The sequence below is a fragment of the Macrobrachium rosenbergii genome, chromosome 49 (genome assembly GCF_040412425.1).
Source record: "Macrobrachium rosenbergii isolate ZJJX-2024 chromosome 49, ASM4041242v1, whole genome shotgun sequence".
Taxonomy (NCBI): domain Eukaryota; kingdom Metazoa; phylum Arthropoda; class Malacostraca; order Decapoda; family Palaemonidae; genus Macrobrachium; species Macrobrachium rosenbergii.
The window spans coordinates 38,605,708-38,617,318 of record NC_089789.1 but is presented as its reverse complement, the minus strand read 5'-3'; the positions used below and the strand labels follow the sequence as shown (position 1 = coordinate 38,617,318).

The 11,611-nt window shown below is 36.5% G+C and overlaps 1 long non-coding RNA gene across 1 annotated transcript; it reads left to right on the top strand.

Annotated features, from left to right (window-relative positions):
- Positions 1–1,025: 1,025 nt before the first annotated feature.
- LOC136832265 (uncharacterized) lies at positions 1,026–10,936 on the top strand. The gene is made up of 3 exons (XR_010851146.1): positions 1,026–1,196; positions 4,670–6,440; positions 9,848–10,936. It is a non-coding gene; the product is annotated as an uncharacterized lncRNA (long non-coding RNA).
- The last annotated feature ends 675 nt before the right edge of the window (positions 10,937–11,611 follow it).

Sequence of the window (11,611 nt, the reverse complement as noted above, 5' to 3'; positions counted from 1 at the left end):
TGTTCTTTAGCCTGAAGAACGTGTTTTTTCTTTAATCTGAAGAACGTGTTCATTCTTTAGTTTGAAGAACGATGCAGGACTGTAGGCCAAGACCACAGTCTAGAAAGAACGGTCAAGACTATCGGCTTAGTTGTGATTTCTGAGGTACACGAGTTTTATTCCTTTTTGTTGCTATTCACAAGACGTCTTGTAGGAACACATGACAGCATTTAAAACGGCTGCAGTTTCTGTTCGTCGAGGAACATGCAGAAGCATGTAAAAAGACTGCAATTTCTGGTCATGTAAAAAGTTTACAGTTTCTGTCGCTAGTTTCGGGCAATGTTTCCTGAGGTACAGTTTTTATTGATAAGATACCTACATTTTAACTAAATTAGTCCGAAAGTTCAGAAATCGGTGTATTTTTCGTATATTTAAATGAACGAAGACAATTTTATTCGGTTTTGACATTTACTAAAGTCTTAACTACAATAAACGAAAAGAAAGTTGTAGCTTTTGTTTACAAAAGGTTTAATTTCAAGAAATTTTCTATAGAATACAGTTCAAGCTCAATCCGGAACCCGAATAGAGAAATGTTTGAAAGCGTTACTTGAGATTTTCTCTGTTCACATTTCCTTAGAACTTTAAAAACCTCAAGTATATTGATAGGAACTCGTTATACGTATTCATCGTAAGTAAATTACGTATTAAAACTGTGTTATCTATGCTACTGATCATAAGTTTAAACAATATATTCAACATTTCTTCTCTCGATTTAAACCTAAGCCCAAGGTACAAACGAACAGATACTTGAGCCATAGACAATTATAGACCTTGGCAGCAAATTTCCGCCTTTCCTTCCTCTTTAATAGGCAGAGTAACCAATGTCTTCTTAATATTCTTATTTATCAACTTTTTCGGATGCGACAATGACCCACAAGAAACTAATCAGAAATATGCCTTAGTAAATTTAAATTTTACCGCGTGAAAATTCTAGCTTCGCTACTTGTCAGTGGAGACTGTTACAAAATCAGCCAATAGCAGACGCCCATGCTAACATTTTCCTACGCCTGCTATGGTGGAGACTTCTGATTGGCCAAGAAAACCCTTTGTTGTATTTAGAAAGACCAAAGACTTGTGTTCTGTTAGAATAATGCAAATAGTTGTGGTGAACAATGTGTTTATTAAAGGCCGTGGTTTACGAGGGTTTGTACTCTAAGGTAAGCAAGTATCCCAGACGATGTACAATAAATAATTTGCGGGTTAATGTGTATAAAGTGTAGGATTTCGAGTCCACTGATGTTTTTGTATGGTTATTCGCCGACTGCTTCGATGCGCCGAAGTCGGTGTACAGTATCAGAAGCCGGCTGCTCAGGTAAGTTGTAGTCTTTGGTAGTTAGTATAAGGAGACCAACTAAATTAAGCATCAACATCAAAAGGAAGGGATTGAAATACGAAATCAGTGAGCGTTTATAGTGATTAAATATGGTGATTTATCACAAACTTATGGTTATTATCGCCGACGAAAGTTGTTATACTGTCTTAATGGGTTACGATACGCAATATTACTTTGTGAATGGATTCTACCATGGCTTTGTTGCGAACGCAGGAAAGAGCTTTTTTGTTTTATTGAAATGGCTTGAGGCTGAGGAGGGTGTTCTCTCACATTTCTCTGCCTGATCATGGCGTGGACAGCATTTTGTCAAGACTGTCTCCTTATAAGCATGGGAAAAAGGCGTGGACAGCATTTTGTCAAGACTGTCTCCTTATAAGCATGGGAAGAAGGCGTGGACAGCATTTTGTCAAGACTGTCTCCTTATAAGCATGGGAAGAAGGCTTGCTATTGGAATTTTACGTTGTTGCTTTGTAGCCTAAGTCTTTGTTGTGAGCATGCCACCACACCAGTCATTTTTCTTCCGCTCATAGACGGTGCTCCTCATGTCTTAAATCTAGGTGCAGCAAGGAGTGAGGGTGGTCGGGTAGACTGAGATGGCTCTGCAAATCTTATGGATGGTATGAGTACCATTATAGGTTTTGTGGGCGTTGGCTGCTTTCCACAAGTTTTTTTTTTTTTGGGGGGGCACTGACAACATTCCGCAGTTGTTAATTAAAGGGCATAGACAATGTGCTATTCGAATTTCCTTTGGGAGAATAGTATGAGCTTTACATGACTTTTAAGGACATAGTGGGATTTTACTGGTCCCCTCTAACGAGGTAAGTTGAAGTTGGATATGTTAATGAACATGGTCAGGTCATGAAATACCTTGCAATATAAGTTTGTTGCCTTATTTTAAGTAGCTTTTATTTAATAAGTCATCAACGTAAAGTGGTATGATAATATCAGTACCACCTGTGTACGTGTTAAACATTTAGGTGATTAAGACCACTTTAGCTTATAGGCATTTTGTAGGGAAATTAGTGTTTGTATATTTAACCAGTCAATCTTTGTTTGGTAGCTTGGAGGAAAGGGTTGCCAATGTGCTTTAAATGAAGCACTCTTGATTCTCCAGACCGGAGCCTTGTGGACTGGATTGGATGTGGAGGTTGACAGTTGGTGAGCCTTGAGGATTTTATTACAACTTAACATCAAACTGGTGCAGTCGATAGAGTTTGAAGGTAAAGCATTACTACTATTAAAGCTATTGATGCTTGACAAATGCTGTTTTATTTAGTGTCTTGCGTTAGTCCTTACATTAACTCGTAGCTTCGATAAAATCTAGCGGTACATTACAAACAGAAGAGTAATGTTCCGTTGGTGAACACGTTATTAGCTTATTGATTTGACATCAGTTATAAACGACAAATTTTGGTGTGGCGCACCTTGGACCATTTACATGGCGAAGTGCCGCTAACAACCGTACAACTTGCAGTTCATGTTTAAGGAAGCTGATGCCCCTATTCACATATTTGCTCTGTTTTGTCTTTACATATTTGAATTGAGAAAATGAATGGATTTGTCAATATACTGCCGGCAGTTCGTGACTGACGTTTTTATGTCAGTCACGAACTGCCAGCAGTATATTGACAAATTATGAAGGCCTATACACAGCTGTACAAGCCAATATAGTTTGACTTGAGAGGAACTTTTTGTCACTCATTAGGTTAAAATTGTGGTATCTGAGAAAGTACAATTGGATTGGTTGTATTTGCAAGTTTTTGCCCTGCATATTTTGTCGTAGATTACCAATTTGGACAATTTTGAAAGCAAGGGAATCATAACGGGTAACTGTAATTGTAGGAAGATAGCGCTTGGGTACGAGGAGTGGATATTTAACATCTTGATATTTATGGAGGTCTTCAAACCGAATCCATTTTAGCTTACAATAGAATCAATATGTGAAATGCTGTAAGAGCTGTTGAACCATCGTAATGGTAATCCGAAGCAAATTGCCTTCGAACACAATGTTTACACTCGCTGATTACGGAACACAGCAGGGAGTTTATAGTCTTATCCCATTGTGTACTTGATTTGTTGACTAAATTCGTTGATTTCCAGGAAAGGGCAGATCGTGTTCCCAAGTGGATTCTGAGCGTTAGATATTTCATTATAAAACTCATTGTTCTTGAAGCCTCACTACCATGTAATTTAAAATGTGCTATTCTATTTGAGGTTATTCTTATAATGCATTGTTTAAAGGTTAAGTTTAAATGTTTTTTGTAGGGTTATGCTTACCTGTACAGATTTAAAAGTAAATACTTATATTTTTTCATAAAGCTGTTGACAAACAATGAGTTAATTTCACAGTTTAATTTAAAAAAAAATATTAAATAACTTTGACACTGTTAAAGAGCTTTTCCCCGTGGCATTCATACCAACCGACAGTTATTGTTTGAAACTTTCTTGAAAATAGAAATATTAGTTGAAATAGTCAAGGGAATTAATTTATGTAAATCATAAGAGTTAACCGAAGTGAATTAGAAAGGGTGGATAGTTTACTGTTGTTCAATAAAGTTCTTTCGTCAGCATTCATCTTTGTTTCAAGAGGCTCTCTTAGCTTAGAGGTTTTTGAAGTTTTTGTTGGCAAAAGCTGACTAGAAATTATTCCTTAATCCTTCCAACATTGGGCCTATTGATTAATTGAACCATGGTAACGTTTGACATCATCAGTGTCTTAAATTACGCAGAAGACAGTTTTGTTGTAGAAATTATAGTATTGAATGAAATGGTTAAATATCTGAATCTGTATTGTATAAAACACTGTTAGAAACTCTCAAATTTGTTCCCGATATTTGATATTCTAGGACTTTGTGTATTGATTTGAAAATTGAGTTTTCATAATTCAACTATAGTTTCTAAAATATTTTTAATTTATGCACTGGGATTTGTGTGTGTGCGTGTGTTGTGCAGTTCTCACTGAGCCCTTATTTTCCCTATTCAATCCGTAATCATTTTCCTACACTTGACAGAAAACAGTACGTGGCGTTGTTGTATCAATTGCACATTATGCTATATTTTTGCACATTACGTTTGAAGCTGCTTTCTTTACTGCACATGTACGTTTTGCATTTTACCAGTATACTACAAAGAATGATTGTGTAGCCTATAATTAGACTTGTATTACTCGAGGACATTGAGGACAATGTTAATATCTTTGGTTAACATTTGCCTGCTCAGTATTCCATCTTACATTATGCTGCATAAAGATTCGAAATCGTTAACTGTACAGAAATTCACACTAATATTTCTTTGCAGGTAGTAAGAAAATCCGTAAGAGCTAAGAGCAGGGATCCGAAGTGGGAGCGTTCCTAGCTGAAGGCGACGTGACTGCACCCCATCAAAAACTCAGCGGTGGGCAAAGTGGATGAACTTGTGACTTTTCTGTGAAGGAAGTTGATGTAGCCGTCACTCAGCTTGACAGAAGGCGAAGTGGATGCTGCCAGTCACAAGTGCAGAGTACTCAGAGCATTGCTGGAATTGGATAGTTCGAGTGGATCTTATGACTACTCAAATGGGAGAAGCCTCCTGCCTACCGTTTCTGTTTGCTATGGCTGAAGAACAAATTCATTCTTAACTGTTGGAACTGATGTGATTGTGGACATGTTACTTCGATACACTGCCAGTTTAGGCGGCTTGTTGCAGCTCTAGCTCTTGACATGTCAGCAAATATCCTCATGACACATTACTTTGATCCGGTATGGGTTTCACGTAGACATTCACATTTTAAATATTTTACTGCAATGTAAATCTAAAGACCATACAGAGGTGTTTCGAATTGAATGACACACCAAGTGCCTGTTGTTAACCGATCGGTTTTTCTTAGCGACTCACACCGAACTCCGTTCCATATGTATGAGGAAACGAATATTATTTTGAGGTGATACATGTTTTTCAAGTTTATAGATTTCTTTCCTGGATTGAAGTTTGCGACGTGTGTAAGTGATTTCAGTCATGATTAAATTGAACAGCAGGTGTTTGTATTGAGGAAATGAGAGGAATAATCTCTTAACAGTGAAGCGTTAGCAGATGTTAGCATTTGCAAGGTCGATGAAGGTTGAAATTATAATTCTTGCCAGAATGTCTTAAATGGTTCATACATCATTGAAAATATATAATTGAAAAGTTATCCTTTGATATTACATGATCATACGTTACCTTTGAGGGTTAAGCTTAGGTGCCTTCTGAACATCATCTAAGTCATAACTAGAGGTTCCCGTTTAGAGATAAGTGGGCAATGAAAGGGTTTCGTTTTGGATTTGAAGATCGTGAGAGATTGCTTGCAACAGCGGCTCTCATTTGCTTAATTTGCTTTAAACCTGAGCCTCGGTAACTTTTTTCTGGATATGGTGAATTTTTAAGTGTGTTTGGAAGACTTAGCGTTGACATACTGTTATAGTTTTTGCTTAGCCCTATCGCTAATGGAAAGTCCCTAAACAGTTTGAGTACGGTATGTTCCAAGGTAAACAAAAAAGTTTTCAACAGTTTTATTTTAGGTAATTCGGAATGAATCCTATGTTTTGAAAGTAAAACTGAAATGCATAGTTTCATAACCCTGCAAATTCTCAAGTAGGGCCTGCTCTTTTTGAACTATTATCCAATAGTAGTAGTTTTTTTTTTATTTTTTTTTTTTTTATTCGCCAATGTAAAAGGTCTGAATGTTGATCAGTGAGGCATGAGTTTTGGGATTTTGCTTGGCCTTCGATTTCTCGCTATTATTTGGTGTTGTAATATGAGTTTTGCTTCTGACTTTCATTTTTTCTTATCGGATTGCTTGCCTATTTTTCGTAACTTTCGTCACTGAGCTGTAAATGTGTCTCCCTGATTCTGTTGTATCCACCTTTATACTAGTGTTCGGAAAACAAACAACTCTGTATCGTCAGCTAGGTAACTCTCTCTCTCTCTCTCTCTCTCTCTCTCTCTTTTCGAACAGGATTTGTTGAAGACACGTTGTTGCTCACCGCTCTGAGCTTTGCAAAGAAATTCTACAGCTGCAGGTTTTCCTTTGATGAATTTATGAAACAAAATGGTACTGTAAAAGCACTTTATTTTTTTCTCCACTTTATCGAAGTTTCCTCTCAGGCGACTTGTTTTGGCCAGATTATCTTCAATCCCGTTTGTATGCTTTCCATGCTTTTTCGCTTGATCTATGCTTTTTCACTTGATCTGTGCTTTTTCACTTGATCTGTGCTTTTTCGCTTGATCTATGCTTTCCGTGCTTTTTCGCTTGATCTGTGCTTTTTCGCTTGATCTATGCTTTCCATGCTTTTTCGCTTGATCTGTGGTTTCCATGCTTTTTGCGTGATGGATCACTTCTAAAAGTGTCACTTTGATATGTAACCCCATCATATAGTTTTACACAAACGTCCGATGATTTTTTTGCAGTCTGATGTACTATTTAAGGCTAGGGAAGCCATTCCAAAAGGTCAATCTATCTCCTCTGAGCTTCTGTGGTTTAAAGCAGATGGAAATCTGTTAAGAGGATTCCCCTTAATATCTCGCAAGAAGGTTAATTCACTGGTAATTAAGGCGTATTAAGATGAAGGCCATTCGTTGGAGTGATTTACCTGTGCTAAGGACCGCTGCAATGTAATTTAGTGGATTTTCCTCCTTGAATATCCCGGAGTTTACAGCACACTAGACGCGAGATGTTTATATAGACCAACCATTGTTGTGCGCATTCGGTGCCTTAGCACCCTTGCAATTTGTGGTTCAACTTATCTTGGATTTTTTTTCTCGGTAATCGTTGTGTATAACATTCTTTTGTCGGTGTCCTTTTTATCTTATTTTTTTCTCGCTTCTGGCTTTCATTTGTTTTTTGTTTCAGACTTCTTTATGGTTTTCAGTTGAAGTTTTCTTGGTTTTTTGAATAAAAGCGTTTGGAAAGTTTTGACTTTGTCCATTCTGAATTTCTATAATCAACTGGTAGTTTGTGTTAGTCGAGCAATTTTGGTTTAGTTTACAAGCAGTATCTGTCGGTTTAATTCCAGTCGGGTTGTGTAAAACAACTCAAATGATTGGTTCAGTTGGTTGGTAAAACAACGTAAATATTGCTGTAACTAGAACATTTATCGAAATTAACAAGTTCGGGCTAAAAAAAAAAAAAAAAATGGAATTACTGTTTTCGTACAATTTTACGAGTTCTGGAGATTGAGACTGTAGTTATGTCTGGTATTTTGATTCGAGGGAAATATTCATAAGGACCTAGATGGTGCAAAGTTTTCTTTTACAATCTCTGTAATAGCTTAGCAGGAGCCATAGACCAATGTTTTTAAGTCGAAAGTTTAACACTAAAAAGAAATGGAAAATCTTGAGGGAACCTAATTCAATAGGAATAAACGGAAAATGAAGCTGTCAATTCTCACTGTTGTAAAAAATTTAGAATTAGCAACTTGGCCAGGTGATCTTTCACAACAGCTGTTCATAGTCGCATTTTCAACGAAAACCTTCCAGCTCGATCTTTCCTTTTGTATCAGGGTATCCAGACATTTTTATGAAGGGAGACTAGAGAGGAACTAAGTTTGCATATCGACAGGTCATCAAGAGTTTGGTGTGAATTAATCGCTGTCTGTGAAAGTGAGAGGGTGTATTTGTGTTAGGAAATGTTGAGGTGAGAGTGGAATCTTCATATGATAAAGAAGCTAGTTTATACTATGCATCTCACCCTGTTTACTTAACGCATTGCTCATGTCTTGTTTTTGATGTGGCTCCTTAACTCAGTGTAGTGGAAGTTGTGTAGATCAAACGGATAACTTGTGTAATTTGAAATCTAATAAGACATTTGATAAGAATATATTTTGTATTAATTTCAAGCTTGTGTGAAGTACCCCTATGTAACAACTTTGTATAAACTGCTACTGAACAAATCCAATTAGCTGTTGCATAAACCCACGAGTTAAAGTGCACGAAGCCCACTGCAATGTATAGTAGCAAGTAGAAACTAATACTTCAAATCGTGCTGTGAGCCCTGTGACTGAAAAAAAAATTCTTTCGTAGTATCAAACTCGTGCGAAATTACAGGAAATTGAGATATAAGATCAGGCAGTCATAATAAAAATGTTTGATAGTCAATTTTAAGGTCAAATGGTCCGTTTGCTAAACGTATATGCGTTGAAGGCTTCAGAAGTTGAAACAAATTTAATCTTGAGTTTTTATTCAGTGTGAAGTACGTTGTAGCTTCAACTTACTAATAGGGTCAAAACTGAGTGAGTACTGTATTTGGAGCTCTATTCAAGAATGCTGTGGTAGTAGAAGTCCGTACTAGACATTTTGGATAAACCATGGAAACTAATACTCACTAATAGTAGTTTTCTATGATAAAAAGAAATACCTGTTTTCTGTTGTAAATAGGTGGGTAAACTACGCTATTTAGTCAACTTGCGTCGCTGTTGGGAGTAACCACGAATTAGGATATGAGACACTTATTCTCATACATTATGAGCCGAGTTGCAATGAAAAGAGGAAGGTACTGGAAGTTTATGCAAGAGTAAAATTTGCATAATTTGATATTTTAAAGAGCAGTATCGTGTTTTCCGAGTGGTTGATACAAATTACAGTATGGATTTAATATTTAGTGTCACGTAATTATAGGTGTATGTTAAAACCACTCAGTCACAAGTTTTAAAACCTGTCATAGGTTAAATAACTTCAGGTTAGGTACTCGCACAGCTAAAAACTACGGGTTTAAAGACAACCTTCCAATAGCCTACCCTGTTTTAAACATAGAAGGGTCCGAGGACTATCATCGTCTTGCCATCACTTAGCGTTTCAAAAAGCATTTCGTTTGATTCTGGAGTATCATTTAAATTTCATTGTTGTAAATCGAATAACTTACGATTATTGTCAGCGATGTAATAGATTTTTCACGAAACACTCGCTTTTATTCTTCTTGAATTTGTTAGACTGCATTGGTAACTCTGGAACTTATGTCGTTAATGAATTTTAAGGCCATGGGTTGTATTTTTTAAAAGACTATTGCTGGTAACTAGAGCTTTTGGCTTTAGTGTACAGTATACAGATGCTTTGGGAGTCCTTAAGAAATGAATCTGTAATATTTTGATTTCAAACAATAGGTAACATTTTTCTGGTCTACGGACCTGAATGCAGGTGTCTAGAAGTTCCAGTCATTGTTTGTGATAATGTCTGCTGTGTAAATACGGAAAGTATTGACTTTCGTAGGGAACAGTAACTCATTCATATTCAGTACAGTAATGTACACGATCAGTTATTGTATTTAGAAACAAGTCTGCAGACTGCATACATCACGATTATCTTCAACCGATGGTTTTTTCAGCAGGTAGTTGAACAGTGGTGTTTGCAGGCGACAGCCGGCAATTTACTGTTAACTAGTTTGTTTTACTGCAGTATTTTCCTTTTGCGTATGACCTTGGTGAAGCCTCTGTTACTGAGTATTATAGTGGTTCTTATTAATTTCAGTTTCCCAACACAATGAGTGAATTTTCTTCAGTCTGTGACAAACAACAGAGGTTAGAAGAATACGCACCTCGGAAGAAAGGCTGAGGGTCTTATGATTCAGTGGATCCAACCACGCGGAGGTGTGGAATTCAACTTCTTTAGGACGTGATGACAACAGAAAATGAGAAATCGCCGTATTACCACAGGACTTGCTGGAAAACTCCGTGATTGAGGTGCCTTGGGATTTAATTCCACAGAATGACAGATCGTTGGAAAAACCTAATCGTCTTTTCAAGTGATTATTAAAATAATATCCACACGCTAATTTTTTTTATTTTTAATACATAGAAATACAGTAAATTATCTATTTTAAGACTAATAACAATTCTCATCTCAATCGATCTCACTCAAAGTTCACTTGTATTGCATGACAGATAAGTCGGCAAGTTATTCTGTAAAATTCTGTTACTCCTTAGCTATTTATCAATCAGACATGACATCCCACTCAGGGGGAATTTAGATATTTATTGAAAATGATAAATTTCTGTTTAAAATTAGTAATTTTAAACTAAAATTCGTTTTTAGCTAGAAGATAAAAATTGTTTCTATGTATTAGAGCTAATGTTTCTACAGGTAACTGAAGTTCGCTCTTATTACAGTTTGTCACACTGTTAATCTTACAAATCTGCTTTTGTTATAGCTTGTAGTTGTGTGTCAATACATTCCTCCTCTTTCTCAGAGAGATTATGAAATAAAGGGTAGCCTTTTTGCAAGCCGCCAACAAGTCCCCTACATCTTTGGGTACTTTTTGCTCTCAAACACAAAGTCGCATTTCCATATTGTGGGAGGGAAAGTGGGTAATAATCTGACTTAGCACTATATACTGTATGCTAGGTACAGATGAGTAAGAAGATTGCCTTGAGTGACACATTGTGTTAAGAGAATGGATCAGAAATTTACAGATTAAGTTGCAATGTCATCAGATATTTCCCCCTTTTCCTCAGAGAGAATATGAAAAGGCAACTGGATGCAGGACCCCTAAAAGTACCCTGAGATGTAGGGGGCTTTCTCGTATCTTGTCAAGTTAGTATCTAGATTCAAGATACAGAAATGCCTTACATATCTGGGTACTTTTAGTTGCCCTGCATCCAGTCACCTTTCATATTCTCTCCGGGAAAAGGGGGAATATCTACTACAATGCAACTTAATCGTAAATTTCTGATCCATTTCTTAACACCATGGGTTGTGTCACTCAAGGAAATCTTCCAACTCGACTGTATCTTGTATCTTGCATATATATATATATAGTGCTAAGTCAGATTATTACCCACTTTCCCTCCCACAGAATATGGAAATGCTACTTTGTGTTAGACAACAAAAAGTACTCAAAGATGTAGTTGACTTTTTTGGCGGCTTGCAAAAGGCTACCCTTTATTTCATAATCTCTCTGAGAAAGAGGAGGAATGTTACACACACAACTACAAGCTATAACAAAAGCAGATTTGTAAGATTAACAGTGTGACAAACTGTAATAAGAGCGAACTTCAGTTACCTGTAGAAACATTAGCTCTAATATAGAAACAATTTTTATCTTCTAGCTAAAAAAAACGAATTTTAGATTTTAAACTAATTTTAAACAGAAATTTATCATTTTCAATAAATATCTAAATTCCCCTGAGTGGGATGTCATGTCTGATTGATAAATAGATAAGGCCTTGAGTAACATAATTTTGCAGAATAAGAGCCGACTTATCTGTCATGCAATACAAGTGAACTTTAGTGAAT